Below are 21,177 nucleotides of genomic sequence, written 5' to 3'. Positions count from 1 at the left end.
TTAATAAACATTTTTCATTACAGCATTTTTTCATTACAGAATAAAACTGTTGTTACATTGTTCATAGTTTTACAATTATGCATAATTTTTTCAGCTTAAAGTTGCCATGAAACGGAAGTAGCGATTGCCTTATTTTCCCCGTGGTGAAGTATTATCCAAATGAAACGGCTTTTGAGATGAAATAAGGCAGGGCTTGAATTTGTCTATCGAGATCTGATTGGATCGTTTGAGTTGGGTCGTGTTGCTAATTGCTAATCGCTGCTATCTTCTCCCGGACCCCGCCCACCTGCCATACTTATGACCGGAAGTGAAGAGGAGTTTTGAGGAGGGGAGGAGATTTGCATTTTTGATTAAAGATTATGAGCACACACGAATTTAAAAAAAATAAGGTTACACTTTATTTTGATAGTCCACTTTAGACATTCTACTAACTATAAACAACTTTGCAACTACATGTCAACTAACTTTCAATAATTTGCAACTATACGTCAACTAACTGTCATTAGAGTATTAGTAGACTCTAATGGTTGGGGTTAGGGAAGAGGTTCGGGTTAGTGGAATAAGTTGACATGCACCTGCAAAGATACTTATAGTCAGTTGAAAGTCTGTTGAGATATCATCACAATAAAGTGTTAGTAGATATTAAGCAGACAATCTACTAATTCTCTAAAGATTGGTAGTTGATAAGTAGTTGCAAAGTTACTTATAATTAGTAAAATGTCTAAAGTGGACTATCGAAATAAAGTGTTACCAAAAATAATGAAGCTCACAGATTAGTCATTTGTTAATAATACCACAATATTAAAATATATATATAGTTTTTCATTTCAATTTCATTGCGAATTTAAACTCGTTACATGTCGTAGTAACGAATAAGTGCACTTGAAGGCAATGCAATGCAACATATCCATACTTCACCCACTCATTCTACATAGTACGTACTTATAACGGTCAAGAAGTAAGTAAGTAATTTTAATGAAAAATAAGCAGTTAACACACTTTTCCTCCTAACGAATGGTACATAAACTCTTTACTTATACTAGTTAAACTGGTCATTTATCTGTAAACAATGACATAAAAAATGTGTTTACTACATAACCGGAGAGATAGACGGACAAACCGTTTCCCTAACTGCTTCTTTCTTTCTTTCTTTCTTTCTTTCTTTCTTTCTTTCTTTCTTTCTTTCTTTCTTTCTTTCTTTCTTTCTTTATATACGCATAACGGAAATATCTGGCTCCGTTGCCAGCCTTTACTAAGCAGCTGCTCGAGTAAAAATAAACAATATTTCGTCTGTTGGCATGCAGTTGTACCCGCATCAAAGTGCAAAAAGCGCCACTTCGTTATGTATGCGGCAACGAGCGCTGTTTGACGGACATTCCAGACTATCCAATGAAAAGCGCAAGATTTTTGACGGCTGTTCTAATCTCTTATATTGGCCAATCAGAGGGCGCATTAGGCGGTCCTTATGCAAATGTGTTGGCAAGGGAAACGCAGCCGCTCCATTCATCCTCCTCATCACAGAGAAGAAACAAATAGGTGGCGTTTCTCTGTTGAAGTACAGTTTACTCATCCAACCGCAAGAGTACAAGTCACTCGAGCGATAAATACAACACAGGATAGTTTTCTCACGATATCTGGGTGAGTAATATTTTTTTTTATATGGAAATTGATATTTTTCCTGCCGCTTCATATCTCCATCTGTGCGAATCCTCTCTTCAAGCTGAATATAACACAAACATTAATATTTCAATTAGTGACATTTAGATAATTAAAACACATACTAAAACTAAAAATTATCTTTTTTAAATCCAAGAATGTGCCATTTGAAACTTAATGTAAAAGTAAACGTCATGTTTACTGTTATTTAGCTACGATTTATACAAATAATACTTTTTAATATGTCGTACATTAAAATACATGCCCAAGACGTAGGATATTAAACTAAACGGAATATGAATATGAACAAAATAATTTGAGCCATAAATATGATCTTATGACTATTTTAATACTGATTTACTTGTATATTCAAATCAGTATGTTTAAAATGTTTTACTTTATGTAGATATTTAAGTTAAAGCAATGATTTATTTGTATTTATGAACTCGAGCTTTTGACACGAGGCATCTATTAGCACAGTGCCAGAAAAGTTCATGCTTGCGTGGATGTGAGTCACTGTTGTGTCTGCGCTGCACCACGCATGTATGAGTGGGAAAACATGAATTTGTCTCAAAACCTAGTCTTCTTAGACACCAACATTTTAACTCAGCATTTGGGCAACATGATGTTGAATTCCAGCATTTTTTGGGCATTATACAGTAGGTTGAAGATCATCACTGGTGCATGAACCTTTTTAGGCATTATCAGTAATTTTGGGCATTATAGGTGCTTTTTATAACGTTGTGGACCATTTTAAGACATCATTAGGACTTTGATGCCCAAAAATGCTGTCTAGCTATGGTGCACACTATTCAAGACACGGCCTGTGTGCATTCCAGCTTTTCTTCTGCGATTGTGAAACTATAAATGTTTGCATTAACAACACATCAAAATAATGTGAAAAATATACCTTTGTCTGCAATGTTCGCTTTTTTTATTCATTTAGCTGACGCTTTTATCCAAAGCGACTTACAATTGCTATGTATGTCAGTGGTCGCACGCCTCTGGAGCAACTAGGGGTTAAGTGTCTTGGTCAGGGACACAATGGTGTGTCACAGCAGATTCGAACCCGGGTCTCTCAGACCAAAGGTGTGTGTCTTATCCACTGCGCCATCACCAACGCGTTGTAAGTCACTGGTCATCATTGAACTGTCACTATGACCAGCAGTTGTGACAGCGTAGGTTTGATGACACCGTGGCAATGTTTTGTCTGTGCTTGTATTTGGACTGGACTGTGAGTGGTTATAAAGCCTCAATGAGCTCAGTATGTCTCATGGTCACTGCTCATTACCCTCAAATAATGAATGCAGAGGTGATTATATGCGCATCAGTCTAAAATGAAAAAGACGACTGGAGAGATGTATGGTCATTTTAATCATTAATTTGGCTCTTAGTTAATTTCAGGTATCAAAAGTTGTCTTGTGATGGATATAATTTTTCTATATCCACAATAATAGTTTACAGAAACCATGCTTGTCAAGTTTTAATATAGACACACACACACACACACACACACACACACACACACACCCATAAGGATCATAAAAGTAATATAATTTATGCATATAATGCCTTCGTAAATGTGACTTTCTTCTGCTACAGACTATCCAATAAAAAGCGTAAAATTATAATAATATTGGCAGAAATCTTTTTTTGTGGGTGAATTACACTCATACATGCTGATCCAGACACTGAACATTGAAGTTCATTGGTTGGCCGTGGTACTCATGCACATCAAACCAACCCTGTTTATTCTGCCCCAGACAAGAGCACTGGGCAGTATCGCCGGCTCCTACATACTGCCGCACCGTGGCTGGCAGACTCTGTTTTGAATGGAGACGGATGGCAGATTTAAAAATGGCTGAGCTCTGAAAGCCACAGACAGTTGCTGGCTTTTTGGCAGGACCGATCTAACAGCTTCCAGGCAGCTTGACGTGGAAAAAACAAAAGTGGAGACTTTCATTTTTCCATCTGATAGGATCCTAATCATATTGTCTGTATTGCCTATGTCAGACAGAATCACCGGCCTGTTATCTTACTGTTCCTTTTTTGCTGTTGTTGTTCTTTCCGTTGTTCTGAATGCGAATGACAGCAACCACAGTGTTATAACAGAGGGATGTTGTCAGATACATTTAGCAGCTGGAGGTATCGAATGACGCCCCAGGGTGTTACAGACAAATTGTTCAATGTGCTCGCCCATAAAGTTACAGTTCATGATATGAAATTTAAACCATGATCAAGCTGATTTTGATATGTAGGACTGACGGATCCGTGTCAGATCTGTGTTGACATATAGTAGACTGACGCCAACTGTGGATCTAGGCTTAATCCATAGTTAGTTTCGTACAGCACATCCTTTGAGTATTTCCAGCTTATTGATTATAATGTTAAATTGATTTTACATAAACTCTTAAAAGTGCCGTAGAATGTAAAAACTGTATTTACCTAGATGAAAAATGCAAGCCCTGTACATGGTAATGACATGGAAAAAACATATATAAACATATATGTTTCAATATAGGTTTTGATATAGGTTTTACATATATGTGACATATATAAAATTGGCCGTTTTCCTATATTATATGTACATATATGCACATATATGTTAACCTACATATTGGTAAAATAATTAAAATCTGTAGCTGCTAATAAATTAAACATAAATAAAGGTCCAAACAATGACAGTCTGCACCTGCAGGAGCCAGGATTCAAACCTCCAACCTTCCGATCACAAAAAAAATGCAATCCCATGCGCCAACTGGGATTTGAACACCCAACCTTTTGATCATTAGACAACTTGCTCTACCATCTGCACTACTGTCGCTGTTAAAGAATATGCAGACATCATAACTTTTCTCCCTGTAATTGCCATACACTCTTAAAACGAATGTGTTAAAATAACACATCTAATGTGTTGTCCTTAACTTAACACAACTCTGTGTTATTTTTGTGACAACACACTTTGTGTTGTTTAAACATCTTGTCGCTTTTCTTTATTTAAACTCAAAATCAAGATGGAATGACACATAATGTATTAAATAGAATTAACACATCCTTTCATAGAGTGTAGTTAAATTCCATAAAATGCCAAATACACGTGACACAAATTTCATGTGTTTGCACATACATAAGTTCTTGCATTTTTAGCTGGGCATGTATGACATTTGCCAAAGTGAGATATGAGCTACAAAATGACCAGATCCTGCTTTATAGGAGACATAACTTATAGGGCTCATATGTGGATATAAAGAAGCAATACAGGAGACCTATATGGCCTGTATATCCACATATATGCACCTCAATTTTGCATATATGCAGCATATATATTATCATATTTGGGCATATATGCTGTATATGTGCAGCATATATGTGCATATTAGCTGCATATAGGTTTCATATATGCGCATATATATTTTTATATATGTGCATATATGCTGTATATATGCAGCATATATATGCATATAAGCTGCATATAGGTTTCATATATGCACATATATACACATATAGGTTCTTTTCATCAAACATGATTGTTTCCTCTTTTTATGTAAACCTTGTACATGCAAAAGACCACTGAAAAAAGCTCAACATAACACCAACAGTGATGTTACAGAAGGGATATGCATACATGAAAGGGGACATGTCACGAAATCTGACTTTTTCCATGTTTAAGTGCTATAGTTGAATCCCCAGTGCTTCTATCAACCTAGAAAATGTGATAAAGATCAACCCAGTAACTTTGTTTTGGTAAATCATTTTCTGAAAGCATGAGAAAAAATAGGTGATTAAATATTTGCTGCCCCTGTGATGTCAGAAGAAGATAATACTGCCCCTTAATCTGCACTATCCAACCACAACACTGCCATTTAGCGCAGAGATCAGCTCATTTGCATTTAAAAGGACACACCCAAAACATCACATTTTTGTTCACACATACAAAGTGGCAATTTTAACATGTTATAATAAATTATCATGTGCACTCTGTGGACACCAAAGATTTATTTGACATCTTAAAAAAGTCTTGTCAGATGTCCCCTTTAAATTACACATTAAATTATGTACAATGTTTTTACAATGCTAAAAACAAACTTGTGATTGCTGAGTTAGCGCTTAATGCTAGTTAATGCTATATGCTAACGTTTAGGCTTGTAAATGGACATGTAAAACTGTTCTGGATCATTTTTGCAAAGTTATATACCTTCTGTGTAGATATCAAAGAATAATTTAACACATTGTATCAGTGCATTCGTTGGCACCTTTAAATTAAAATAAGCATATAACACATACCCCTCATGAGACATATTATTATCTTTTGATTATGATTCAGATTTATTCTGATTTTCATTTTTGAGGCTTCATACTAAAATGTGATTCGGATGTTCACTGTTCATTCAGTTTTTTCAGGGGTCAAATTGTAAGTTATGTCGACTGTCCAGACTGGTCACTACATTTCATAATCCTATTTATTTTCCCCCAAAGTACGATCTTTGAAAGGGCACAGTTCACTTAAAGCCTCCCAAACCACTTACAGTAAATCAAATGCAGCACAATAAAACAACCACAGAAAGACTGTGCACCTGTGTCATGCTGCTCTGAATACTAAACACTGATTTCCCATAAATTTTATTATTACAGCATACAAAAGAAGATATTTTGATGAAATGATGGTTAACACACAGTTGCCGGTACCCACTGACTTCCATAGTAGCCTATTTGTTTTTCCTAATATGGAGGTCAATGTGTACTGTCAACTGTGTGCTTACTATTATTTATTAAAATCTGTGTATACAGAATAAAGAAACTCATACTGTACACGTTTAGAACAACCATAGTTAATGGTTAGTATTAGTACTAACCCATGTTTAAGTTGCTCATTATCTTTAATACAGATCTATATTAAATATAACTGTTTTTTTTTAAGGAAGTATTGGAGAACTTTAAATACAGTGGAGTGGAACTGTAAAGGTTCCCCAAAATATACATCATGCTTCTTTGTGTTTCCAGTTTACGATGGCAACAGTGTTACATGAACGGTTACAAATAACATTACTTAATACCTGTATGTTTTGAAATGAGGAAAGCAGGTGCAGTGACCTTCATTGGTTTGCCTCTCCTCCTGAGAGTGATGTTTCTTCAGCACTAGAGTAGAAAAACATCGCTATAGAAACAACATAGAGTCTAATTTAACACGATGCAGTGGGACTTGTTTAGAGCTAGTAAACAAGACTAGTGCTTCATCCCAGGGAAATAATTTATTACTCAGAGGTTCCTCATTTATAGCTCAAGGGACGGAATTCTCTGTTATGTTTCATTTAGGTATCACTTTTGTCTTAGATGTTTCTCTTAAATTGCTTTAACTAAAAAAAGCAATAAATTAATGAAAATGAACTAATTGTTAATATGCATATATTATGGGGCGATTTCTGGGACAGGGCTTATTCTAGGTCCAGACTAGTCCTAGCTTATCCTAGTTCCAGCATGTTTAAGCTGCCTTAATTTAAAAGCACCTTGTACTGACACATCTTAACATATATCAGTGCCACTCGTTTGTCTCAACTTGTCTCAACTTTTTTTTTTAAGATTTGTTTGTAAAAACATACTTAAATCTTCTAAAATAACTAAGGCCAAGTCCTGGATCAATCTTAAACCTGTCAGCTAAACATGCAATGCATCTCCTGGGCTACATACTACATTCTTCTATACACACATGCGTGACCTACGCCTACAAAGGACGCGCCGTTACAAAACTCAGGCCGTTTCTCAATATGCGTTCTTGTCTGTACTTGTGTTCTTGTGGACTTGTGAAACGTCATCAGTCGCGGCCCAAGTATTGTTCCAATTCCAAGTTTGCATCATGCCAAGTTCACATAAAATCCCCGGATGTGTTCTTGATCCCCCCCATTTTATCGAGGATGCATCAGAGGAGACTTGTGTGGACTTATGACAGCCAAGTTTCCCAGAATGCATTTCGCATCAAAAGCAATGGAGCTAAAAACCTGCACAATATTCAAAATATTATTCTTTCTGTGTCATTAAATGTCGTTTTAAGAGCTGTTTAGTTGAGAAAAGAGAAATAGACTTCCAATATATGGTAAGTATAGGTGCCTATATGAAAATATTTGAATATGTGAGTTCCAGGCAATCAGCGGAAGGTCAGCGCCGTGTACACAGGCGAGGGCAGCCTCATCTCCGGAAGTCCTTCTGAAATTTGCCACTGCTCTATCGCTCGGTGTCTACCCTGCAAAAATGGACTTTCTTACTTAGTATTTTTGTCTTGCTTTCAGTAAAAATATTTTTTCAGATTTTCTTGATGAACAAAACGACAGAGGAAAATAAGTCTAGTTTTTAGACAAAAAATATGAACTTTAAGTAAACTAGTGCTTAAAACAAAAAATCTGCCAATGGAATAAGAACATTTTCTTGAAATAAGTTTACTTTTTTCATAAACACTTAATTCAAGAAAAAAATTCTTATTACATTGGCAGATTTTCAGCACGCAATCAGCAACAATAACTTGCAAAAACAAGGCATAAAAATATCAAATACAGTGCAAGCACACACTCATACAACTGGTTCAGACTCTCAGCTCATTTCCCGTATAAAGTGCAGAAGATGACCAACTAATCAGTATAACCATAATCAGGTCGCAATTGCTGTAAACGGTCTATAGCCATACGTCACATTTAAGCTTATGTAAATTAAAACAACGCTAACTTATCTTTAAAAAAAGCTGAAGGTGGCGTGTGCGAACATTAAACTTCCTTAAAACAGTGTCATGTAGATTTAAAAACTCCGCCTCGACCTTGTTGGCTCTAATCTCTGAGTTTGAGGTGTTTGCATGAAGTCAGATGGAGCAGGCGGTGCTGGTTCGTTCTAAATGTTCTAATATCCATATTTTACACGAACCATAAAATGCCGCAAAAAACACATTACTAGTATCAAGTCACATTAATATGCTAAAGACGTATTGACGCATGAGACGCCGCAATGCAACCAATCAGAGAAATTGGTCTATTTTAATTTCAAAAATTATATCTCAAACATATATTCCTCAGTTGATAGCAATAAAAGTCATGAAACATTCAATGTTTAATTTATTGTAATTATTCTCAATATATATTAAATTAATAAAAAAACTGTGTGGGGGCACAACAACCTCTTTGGCGGGGCATTTGTCCATAGCGGACCATGCCTACTGCAGCTAGCTTAAATTACTAACCTGTACCATCTGCCATCGTGCTCTATGTTTGTAAGCATTGTGCATTATTGTCCATGAGAAAAGTACAGTTACAGATATACACGCAGAGAAGAAGAGAGAGAGTGAGAAAGGGAGCTGTCAGTGATGGGGAAATGAAGTAGATTAGTTTTTACCCTGATCCGTTCATGTATAATTGAAGAATGCCTTTTGTGTTAGATCTTTTGTTCACAAAATCTCCATCAGCTGACGATGATGGCGACTGACAGTTTTGGATGTGCCCCTGTGACTCCAGATAAGCATGGGTGACCTTAAGCTTGCATATCTCCAAGCAGCTGCATTATTTATGCGCACTATTGGTTGTTATACCACATGAGTCAGTGGAGAATTTTATGACTCACCTGTAATTCAACTGCAGTCAAGAGAAAGTGGTGTTAAAGCCTTCAGGAGTGACGTACATAGAAACTTTTTTAAACTGATATGAGAAAATAGGCATGATTTACAGCATTGATTGAATTACTTAAAGGCGGGGTGTACGATTTTAGAGAAACGCTTTGGAAAAGGGAGTCGGACTGAGGACCAAAACACACTTGTAGCCAATCAGCAGTAAGGGGTGTGTCTACTAACCGACATCATTACTTGGGTTGCGTGTGTGTGTGGGGCGGGTCAATCAAAAGAAGGTCTAGATTCTATTGAGGTACACTCTCAGAAATAAAGGTACAAAAGTTGTCACTGGGACAGTACCCTTTCAAAAAGGTACACCTTTGTACCCAAAAAGTGCATATTAATACTTTAAAGGTATATATTGGCAGTTCAAAGATACATATGTGTACCTAAATGGACCTTTTGTAAAGGGTACAGCCCCAGTGACAGTTTGGAACCTTTATTTTTGACTGTGTAGGGACGTGTTTCTTTAGGTGATTTCAAATATCAACATTGGCTTTCAGAGATCGTGTACTCCGCCTTTAAAGGGATACCCAAATGATTTACTCACCCTTAAGCAATCTGAGATACATACGTCCATCATCTTTCAGACGAACACATTTGGAGCTATTTTAGTAGATTTCCTAGCTCTTCCAAGCTTTATAATTGTAGAAAACTGAGTTTAGGGATAGTGTAGATTACCTCTGTGAAAGATTAATGAATTTTTTGGCGTTTAAAGTCAGAAGTTGTTTCCTGATCCCTGTTTTTTACTATTATAAGCTTGGAAGAGGAAAGACATTTACTAAAACAGCTCTTTATGTGTTCATCTGAAAGATGATGGACATATGTGTCTCGGAATGCTTGAGCGTAAATAAGTCATGGGATAATTTTGACATTTTGCTGGAGTATCGCTTTAAGGGCCGGTCACACTACACTTTTCAATCTATTGACTTTAAATGTGTCTGACGGGAAATGCTACCTTGTGCAGAGATTTCGCTGCGTACCAAAGTTCAAGTCATGGTAAACTTTACTCCTGCGTATTCGTATCGCATGAAGACATGTGACTAGTAGAAAATCTGTATGATGACCTTTTTCTACTGAAAAGCAAAGATGGACGAAATGCTTCCCGCACATCTTCGAAGCAACATCCAAATGTGCATGCTTAAAGTCTAGTGTGATTGCATCTTTAAAGTGCGAAAAACATCTAGTGTGTAAATACACTGAAATAACTTTGATTACATTATACCCAACATGCAAACTACTAGACCAAATCATTGGTGCTGTCCAGTAAGATAAATAGGGTTTTACTAAATAGTACAAAAACAACACTTACTGAAAGAATGAACAAAGAAAACCACAGAAAGAAATACATCCATGGCGTGGCATCTAACCAGCTGTTATTTGCAGATTTTTGTGACACAGAGGTTGTGAAAGCTTCCCAGCCTGTTACCAAGACAACCAGTAATTCACCAATGGTATCATTCCAGGGTTTTGATAAAGCACACTTGTAACATGCCACTTTAGTCTACCATGAATAGGTTGGAACATTGTTGTGAAAAGGCTAGCGTACTTACAGGGTACTTAAAGCACTCTCTTCATTCAGTTCAGTGACGCTCAATTAGATGTGTGTGTTTGTATTTTTGTTTGCGCATCCGGTTTCATTGTTATTGAAATAACACACTGCAGAAATCTTTTCAGATTATAGATGGTTTAGTTTCAGTGTTTTTTACCCATATTACTTGTCCAACAGTCGGTGAAAACCCAGCTAAAGTCATTTTTTGTGATTCACTGTTTTCTTCACGTAAAGAACATTTTGTGAAAATAAACTTAGATTTTTATTGACTGAGTATGATCATAGAAATCAAATTTTGCTCACTAACTCTTCATTAGATTATGAGACTTTAGCATGGATTTCACAGATAGAGTCACAAATACGTATATTTAAATAGTAAATATGTATTTATATAATATTTACATTTGTGCATTTTAGGGCTGTCACAATGATTAATTAATTGTCTAGGGATGTTCACATTGACCGTTTAACCATTAACCGAAGGTAAGAATTTATGACCGATTAACATTATCAGTTAAAATAAAAAAATATTTGTTAATACATGGTGCGTGTCGTCATGAGCCGACAGACATTTCACCACTTTTCTATCTTTAATTTGTGAATGTCCTGTAAATGACACGAATGATTGCTGCCCTGACGGTCTGATAAAGTAATCATTTGTATGAGAAATCATTTGTATGCGTGTTTGGAAGCTGAACGGAGACACGCGCGTGTCCGTGCAAGATGACGTGGTCCGTCTCGCGCACATCCAGACAGACGTTCGCTGATGGCCTCTGACACTAACCATAAACATCTCTCTTTTTGCACAAACAGAGAAAGACGACGCAAAACCAAAACCTTCTGAAAAGCGTCCTGCTTTAGAAATGACCACTGTGGTAGATGAAACGGAGACAATTTTGCCCTTTGGATATTAATCCTCTGGACCGATCGCGTGTTTTTTAATGAGGTAATGTTGGGTGAATATCTGATAATGTATGAATCCTGGTTGTGTTGTTGATCGGTCGCTGCTGTTTGCACGTTCAAATTAAATGTTTTGTTTTTACTAGTTCACAGACAACCGTCAACTGTATTTTTACTCAATGACCATTTCATATTAAAATCTTATAAGTTAAAGGCAGGATAGGCAGGAATTATCTAAAAAAACTTCTTTACAAATTTGTTTAAACTGTCTTTATATATCAATACATAAGTAAAATGTAAGTACTCTGAAAAAGAGAGTATAAAAATTGAGTGTCTGTAGACCTCTCACCACTGTTTTAAACACAGCTCATTTTCCATTCACTCCACCCCCTCCCTTCTGGGTTTCTTCTAAAACCACGCCCCCAAAACACATGAACGCGGGACACTGACAGCTCTGCTGGGAGAAGGATTTACCTCAGACAAGCGGAGAGGAAGGAGCGCGGTGCATGTAATAACATCATGTCACAATCACATGTAATAATACACCTAACTTTATCACTAAATGGTAAATGGTAAACGGACTGCATTTATATAGCGCTTTTAACAGACCTATGGCCATCCAAAGCGCTTTACAATTAGCCTCACATTCACCTATTCATACACCGACGGCGGTGTCAGCCATGCAAGGCGTCAGCCAGCTCGTCGGGAGCAAGCTGGGGTTAGGTGTCTTGCTCAAGGACACCTCGACACTTGGTCCAGTGGAGCCGGGGATTGAACCACCAACCTTCCGGTTTGTAGACAACCTACATGAACCACTAGGCCACTGCCGCCCCGATTGCGCCCCGACTAGGAATATAAACAGATAGGATGGCTTTTAGTACTCACTATTAAGCCAGTGTTTTGCATGGAAGAGTTTCCGTGATGAAAGCATTGTTGACTCTGATGAGGACTACACTCCGCAGACAATACATCTAAGTTACCGCATCATCGACTCGAGGAAAAGCCACGTGATATTTACTTGCGTTTGATTGCTTCGTTTATTCCCTTTTTGCCTTCGCTGACTGGATATGCAGGTACTGTGACTTCTGAATGCACTTTCTGTGAGTTGTGAATGCTCTTTCTAGAGTGCCTCGTGCACGTTCAAATCAATCGGGTGTGCGCATGTCCGGGCAGATCCCATAACAACGGGTGGTGACATGGTCGCGAGAGAGAGGGATATTCGCGCAAGCTAATCATTTGTTTCGTCCTGAATGGAAATAATTAACTGTGTTTAAAACAGTCGTGAGAGGTCTACAGACACTCGACTTTTATATTCTCTTTTTCAGAGTACTTACATTTTAATTATGCATTTGTATATAAAGACAGTTTAAACAAATTTGTAAAAAAGTTTTTTAGATAATTCCTGCCTACCCTGCCTTTAACGGTTAATGTTCGGTTTAGAAGCTACGGTTGTCGGTCGGGAAAATTAACTGATATGAGCATCCCTATAATTGTCTCATTGTGATTGTTTGACCTAATCGTGATGATTTCAGATCACCGCAATGATTGCACATCTCTCTAAAGAACACAAGGGGGAGCTGCAGCAGCTGTAAAAACAAGACAGTATCAGATGGCGCTCCTTAACTGACAGTGTAGCGTGAGATATTACAAAGCCATTCAATACAACGGAAAAAACAGCATTTAAATAAATGCTGCAAAACTTTGATAAGTAGTATGACCTGACAGGTAAAACATTACATTCATTTCCCAAACAGCAATTCCAAATTTAGGGAAGTAAAGGATGTTATTTTTAAGAATCTGTAAGGAATAGATTTTTGCCACTACAGACATGTGGTCTAGTACAAATATGACCTTAGCAGTATTGGCTACTCTTTAAGGCCTGTTCTGGTATAGTGAGTTTATTTAGCATTTTTATTTTTTTAATATTTTTCAGCCAAATTTCATAATCATGACAGCCCTAGTGCATTTGGCAGACACTTTTATCCAAAGCAGCACACAGTAAAATTATACCTAGTAAAGTTATACCCTTTAACAGTATGTGTTAAGTGGGAGTCGAAGGCAAAGCCTAATATGTGTCACAAACAAATGAGCAAAGGTAAATTCTTTCTTTCAAATTTGACATTTAGTAAAAATAAACGTATTTATTTTCACATTATGCATTAGGTAGACACTTTTATCCAATGCATTAAACCCATGACCTTTTTACTCACAACGCTCCACTGTTGAGCCACAGAAACACTCAATGTATTTTTCTACACTTGTATTAAAGGGGACATTTCACAAGACTTTTTTAAAATGCCAAATAAATCTTTGGTGTCCCCAGAGTATGTATGTTAAGTTCTAGCTCAAAATACCACATAAATAATTTATTATAGCATGTTAAAATTGCCACTTTGTAGGTGTGCCGTTTTGTATGTGTCCTTTAAAATGCAAATGAGCTGATCTCTGCAGTGCTGTGGTTGGATAGTGCAGATTAAGGGGCAATATTATCCCCTTCTGACGTCACAAGGGGAGCCAAATTCCAGCTATTTGAATGGTTTACCAGTTAATAGGATGTTATTTTTCACATTTTCTAGGTTGATGAGGCACTGGGGACCCAATTATCAGATTTCTGTGATATGTCCCCTTTAAGTTATTTATCAATGCATGTTATTCCAAAGAAACATTTGTTTTTGTTATCAAAATGAAATTACTTACAACTTTCTGGCTTATGTCACTAAGCCCACTTAAGGCCCAGTACACACAAGCTGATGATCTGTGGTCTGGCAGGTTTTGACAGACTTAATTTTTTCAGTGTGTCCCGCTCAGTCCACTACTCAGTCACTGTTGCCTCCTTTGGCCGATTCACCATGTTTGCGCTCAAATGGGAGTCAAATCATTCTGATTATTGCTGTTTGAAATCAGCCAACCATTGCACAAGATGAAAAACGAAAGTGACGAAGTAAGCAAATGAGAAAGTCAGGAGGGAATGCACAGAACGCTAATATCATTTTTTCCATCTCTCATTTAATTATGTGAATATTTTTGGCTCATAAGACATTACAGATGTATCACAAATCCATCTGTGGTGAAGGGGATTTGTGTGAGACTGGGAAGCAAGCGCTGCTTTATTTATATTTTGTATCTCATTAGTCAAAGCCAGTTTCCCATTTGGATTATGAACACCACCTACTGCCACATTCTGGTACAGAAAGTTATTTTATCTTACACAGCCGCAGAATGGACCCGCTACTTTTCCGCCATCTGTTTGGTGTGTCAGAGCAATTTACAGTTGTTGTGCGTGAGCCGACCTTATGGTCTGCGCTTCTTTTTTGGCGTTGGTTTGGTGTGTCCCTACCTTAAAATGTGACTAGTAGGAGCAGTTTCAAGAAAGGTGTGGGCATCCACAGCCAACTATATATTTACATTCAGATCTGGCATTGTTCTGGTGTAATTCCAGCATTGCGGAGGTGCTCTAATGCTGACTTGGTTTTAGCATTCAGATAAGATTTGGGGGAAAAAAGTAAGCATGGGAAATAAACACTTTATTCTATTTAGTACAACCAGACAGCCAAAGCTTTATGTCATCCTACAACTCATCCACTTTAAATGCCCTATTGAACTACTAACCATTGATCGTTTGGCTGTTGTACAATTTTCATATCTGGCTTCTAGTCAGGGAAGTTGTTTGATGTTCATTTTCTCCTTAACTGACCATCTTTCAAACAAATTCTGTAATAAAAACTCTCCAATATTACAATCGGGTTGATTTGTACCACTTGAGATGCTCACATCCTAAAGAATCAGCCGTACTAACATTGTCCCATTTTTTTAAAATCCTGAAATATCGCCCATACTGACGAGCCGCGCCTGCCTAGCATTATATTAATGCTTAATAGTAAAATACAACAAGCAATAGAAATAGTGATTTTTCTCTAAACAGACACTACTAATTAAGAAAGTTAGTTGATGTGAGGTATCTGGCATTGTGTTGCGATTGACAAGATTAGATGAACCTCCTGAACTTTCTTTTACTACTCTATTTGTTTAAATGACAGCTACTTCATCGCATTTGATGTATGATGTCTGACTATACAGATAAAAAAGTATCCAGATGAATAAAGTTCATGGACTCTGTTTCAATCAGCTGTCAAAGCAAGTTAATAGAGAGAGGGAGTTAAAATTAATATTTCAAGATGATGGTGTCTGAAATCCCTCTGCAGAGAAACTGTCATGAGCAAAGGACGGACTCAACTGCTGGAGAGTAAAGTTCACAAATTTTATTGACACTCCATAAAACTCAAGTTCTTAAAAGTTCATTAAGGCAGAACAGGCAGCTCTAAAAGCCCGACCGTGACAACTGAGGACACAAGGAGCAGCTCAGCAATGTCTAGTAGCCGGTACGGTATAGTAATCCAGTGAACAAAGACAGGAGGGTGACCAGCAGATAACTGGTGATCTGGAGAGAGAGCAGTGACAGGATAGCACAGGAGCAGGACCACGGCACAGGAGTCTAAACAAGGATAACAACACAGGTGAGCAAACTAATTGTAAATCTTTTCTGTGACAAGTCAAGACTAGGCTAGATAACAAGTGCAAACCCGTGGTCAGTGTAGTGAACAAACTCAATGATCTAACAAGGGACGCAGACTACACACAGAAATACAGTATAAGGGATACAATTAGCTAAAATAATGCAAGACAGGTAAGAGTGCTGATGAGAACAACTAACAAGGAGAACAAGAGGGGAGGGGAAAAGAGATGAAGCACTAAGCACATGGCCAGCTGTCAAAACAAAACAGCATGTGCTCAACAAAACACATGCACACACACAACACCAGGTGATTAGATACCCCCCCACGGCCGCCACCGGGCGTCCTAGGAAGGGGCTCACCTCTCCTCCGGTGGAACTCGATGACCAACAATCTGCCCAGAATGTCATGAGACGGAACACTTTCCTCTGCCCATAGCCCTGCCAGTCCACCTGATACTGAAAAAAAACCCTGCCATGCCGGGAAAGCAGTAGAGCCATCTACAAGATGCGGGGGAGTGGCGACTGCTGGCAGAGTTGAAGCGTGAGCCAAACACTGGTTCAACCCTGGAAACGTGAAAAACAGGGAGAACTCGACTGAGGGAGGGAGGGAGTATAAGCCGGACGGCCACTGGATTAACCACCTTGGTGATATGGTATGGACCAATGAATCTAGGTGCCAGCTTGCAAGAGGGCACTCAAAGATATCCACATTTATTGACCACCCACATAGGTAGGAGGGGAAGACCGGCGGCGATCCGCTGCTGCTTTCGTCCTCTCAGAGGTTTGGGCCAAAACCTTTCTGACTTTCCTCCAGGTGCGATGGCAGTGCTGGACGAAAGCCAGCACAGAGGGGACTACAGCGTCAAGCTCTTGAGAGGGGAACAAGGGCAGGAGGTAACAGATAGAACATTCGAATGGGGAAATACCGTACGCCGAAACTGGGAGGAAATTATGCACAAACTCGATCCATGAGAGTTGCTGACTCCAGGAACTCAGGTTATTAGACTTCAGACAGCGGAGCGAGTGTTCGAGATCCTGGTTTGCTCTTTCACACTGCCCATTGGTCTGAGAGTTAAAACCTGAAGACATACGAGCCATGGCCCCGACCTGTGTACAGAACTCTTCTCAAAACCGAGAGGAAAACTGGGGACCCCTATCAGAGACCACATCCACCGGCAATCCATTGAGACGGAAACAAAATAGACCACTTTGGAGAAACGATCCACCACAGTTAAATTTACAGTGTAGCCATTAGACAGGGGAAGCCCTGTGACGAAATCAAGGGGGATGTGTGACCAGGGGTGAGACAGAATGGGCAGAGGACGAAGCAGACAGGCGGGTGCGCGATTAGAAAAAGCTTGCTTTGAGCGCAAATAGTGCAGGCTAACACATACTTTCTGACGTCAGGAGGCAATGACGGCCACCAGAAACGTTGACGAATGGTAGCCAGCGTTCCTTCGAAATTCCTGGGTGGGCAAAGAGCTTAGATGAATGACACCACCGAAGGACATAAGGGTGCAATGCAGCTGGAACTTACAACCAACCCACTCCTCGGGCACTTGCACCCCGCGACCGGCCTCCGCTACTCGTCACGCAATTCAATTCAATTCAATTCAATTTTATTTATATAGCGCTTTTCACAAAAGTCAATTGTTTCAAAGCAGCTTTACATAAATAGAAGCAGTGAAAAGCACAGAAAACGACAGATAGCACAACAGAATACATGATAGCATGAGCAGTTAAATTTGCTGCGGCTATGACTCAATATTATAATTGCACGTATTACTAAAGCAACGTATAGAAGAGGAAGCTAGGTAAAGCCCAAAAAGGCTGCCTCCCCGGGGTGAAAAACCCCCTAGGAGAAAAAAAAAACCCCGGGCTTTTATCCGAGGAAAAATAAGTCCTAGGAGGGAAAAACCCTTGGGAGAACGGAAATGGAGATTTAGCGGAGATTAAGCGGTTCTGCCGGTGATCGTTGGTCAGGTATCAGCTGGGCATAACGTTGAAGGACAGCCAGTAGATCAGAGGTGTGCCGACTTTCACATCTACCGGGTCGAGGACGAGACAGGGAGAGAAAAACAAAATCGTATTAGCGTAGCGGCCGTTCATATGTATTGAAGTGTCACACAGTGATGTGGTTTAACTCAGCTTAGTTCCAGACAGACTAAATATTGCGGCATAATTATGTTATCCACAGTTGAGGATTTAGCAAATTGGGGGCCCAATGCGAGGGTATATATGGTAAATAAGGGTCACCTTCCGATCTTTTAAGAGAAAATGAAACCTGACGACCCGTTTGACTAAGGCCTAAAGCCCCACTGTCGTCGTTAATGCAGGTTCAGTGGCAAACGGGTCTATATTGTATACCATTTACAGGACCAGGAGAAAACGCCAAAAAACATCGCAACCCGACCATACGTGCTAACCCGTTTGACTAAGGCCGGAGGCCCCACTGTCGTCGTTAATGCAGGTTCAGTGGCAAACGGGTATGTATGGCATACTATTCACAAGACACACGAATGCGCGAAAAACGCAACCCGACCATACATATCAACCCGTTTGACTAAGGCTGGAGGCCCCACTGTCGTCGTTAATGCAGGTTCAGTGGCAAACGGGTCTGTATGGCATACTATTCATAAGACTTACGATAGCGCCAAAATCGCAACCCGACCATACGTGCCAACCCGTTTGACTAAGGCTGGAGGCCCCACTGTCGTCGTTAATGCAGGTTCAGTGGCAAACGGGTATGTATGGCATACTATTCACAAGACACACGAATGCGCGAAAAACGCAACCCGACCATACATACCAACCCGTTTGACTAAGGCTGGAGGCCCCACTGTCGTCGTTAATGCAGGTTCAGTGGCAAACGGGTCTGTATGGCATACTATTCATAAGACTTACGATAGCGCCAAAATCGCAACCCGACCATACGTGCCAACCCGTTTGACTAAGGCTGGAGGCCCCACTGTCGTCGTTAATGCAGGTTCAGTGGCAAACGGGTATGTATGGCATACTATTCACAAGACACACGAAAGCGCGAAAAACACAACCCGACCATACATACCAACCCGTTTGACTAAGGCTGGAGGCCCCACTGTCGTCGTTAATGCAGGTTCAGTGGCAAACGGGTCTGTATGGCATACTATTCACAAGACACACGAAAGCACCAAAATCGCAACCCGACCATACGTGCCAAACCGTTTGACTAAGGCCGGAAGCCCCACTGTCGTCGTTAATGCAGGTTCAGTGGCAAACGGTGGCAAACTATTTAATGCAATTCATTTTAAGTGTTCATGCAGAAAAGGTTTTTATTTATTTATTTGGTTGGTCTGTGTTATGACCGTGAGTGCTTTGTTCCGTGAAAATAACTATTGCGAGTTAAGAACCTTTACTAGACAAATTATGCGAATGCTTTGTTGAAGAGAAAAGTTTTAAGTCTAGATTTAAAATGATCGACTGTGTCTGATTCTCGGACATCGGTTGGTAAATCATTCCAGAGCTTAGGGGCTAAGTAGGAAAAGGATCTTCCACTTTTAGACACTTTTGATAGTCTAGGGATAATCAATAGGCCAGAATTTTGCGACCGTAGTGTGCGTGATGGATTGTATTCTGATAGTAATTCTCTAAGATATGAGGGTGCTAAGCCATTTAAAGCTTTGTAGGTGATTAGTGATATTTTAAATTGGATGCGATATTTAACTGGTAGCCAGTGTAAAGATGCCAGAATTGGGCTTATGTGGTCATACTTCTTAGATCGAGTAAGTACCCTTGCACAAGCGTTTTGAACTAGCTGAAGCTTGTTGACCTGATTTGAATGGCATCCCCCGAGTAGCGAGTTACAATAATCTATTCTAGAGGTCATAAAAGCATGAATAAGCTTCTCTGCGTCAGATGTAGACAGTATATGGCGTATTTTTGAGATATCCCTGTTTTCGGCCAAAAGCTCACCCTCTGAGGTCTCAAACAGATGAGAAAGCGCATTGGGCTTTGTATTCTTAGGCATGTACAAGATGGTGAACTTAAAATGAGCAAAGAAGAGTGCCCAGCAGGCCTGGCGTGAACTCAGCCAGGTTCTTATGGTCCATCTAGACCAGGAAGGGCAGCGCTGACCCCTCCAACCAGTGTCACCACTCACACAGAGCTAAACGCACCACGAACATTGAGACAAAACCGCGCCTATATTGACATCCGATGCATAAACCTCAACAATAAATTGCCGATCAGGATCTGGAAAGCAAAGCACAGGCGCATAGGTAAAACAAGACTTAAGAGTGTCAAAGGCTACCTGTGGTTGGTCATCCCATTTAAATAGCACTTAAGAGGAGGTTAATGGGGTAAGTGGTGCAGCTATCTGACCAAATCCCCAGTTGAAATGCAGATAAAAGTTGGTGAAAACCAGGAAACACTGCAGGGCTTTACGGGCGACGCCTTTGAACTAAGCAGGGTTGGCCTTAATGCCTTGAAGAGATATAATATGGAGCGTTCGTTAATCCGAACGGTAAAACCAAATATTCAAAGTGCCCCGATGGGGTGTTAAATGTTGTCTTCCACTCATCCCCCTCACGAATGGACACCAGATGATATGCGTTGCGCAGGTCTAGTTTGGGAAAGACCCGGACTCCCTGTAACAATTCAAAGGCAGAAGACATTAGAGGTAAGGGGTATATATTTTTAACAGTAATGTCATTCAAACTTGATAATCAATACAAGGGCGAAGGGAGCCATCCTTCATCTGGACAAAGAAGAACCCGGCACCCGCCGGAGAGGAGGAGTGACAGATGAGCACAGCCTGTTAAGACTCGCGTATGTACGTATCCATGGCCTCTCTGTCAGGAGTGGAAAGGGAAAAAAGGCCACCCTTCAGCAGAGAAGTGCCCAGCAGGAGGTCGATGGTGCAGTCATAGGGGTGATGCGGAG

At 39.5% G+C, this 21,177-nt stretch overlaps 1 protein-coding gene across 1 annotated transcript in view; it reads left to right on the top strand.

The window, feature by feature from the left end:
* Window positions 1-1,500: 1,500 nt before the first annotated feature.
* The window catches only part of hpcal4 (hippocalcin like 4), a 37,796-nt gene continuing 18,119 nt past the window's right edge, over window positions 1,501-21,177 (top strand). Inside the window, exon 1 of the mRNA XM_065294547.1 lies at window positions 1,501-1,638. The gene's annotated coding sequence lies outside the window, so the exon portion shown is untranslated. The remainder of the gene's footprint in view (window positions 1,639-21,177) is intronic.

Source organism: Paramisgurnus dabryanus, chromosome 19, assembly GCF_030506205.2.
Source record: "Paramisgurnus dabryanus chromosome 19, PD_genome_1.1, whole genome shotgun sequence".
Classification (NCBI taxonomy): domain Eukaryota; kingdom Metazoa; phylum Chordata; class Actinopteri; order Cypriniformes; family Cobitidae; genus Paramisgurnus; species Paramisgurnus dabryanus.
Note: the sequence above shows the minus strand (reverse complement) of the source record. Positions and strands in the feature narration are given on the sequence as shown.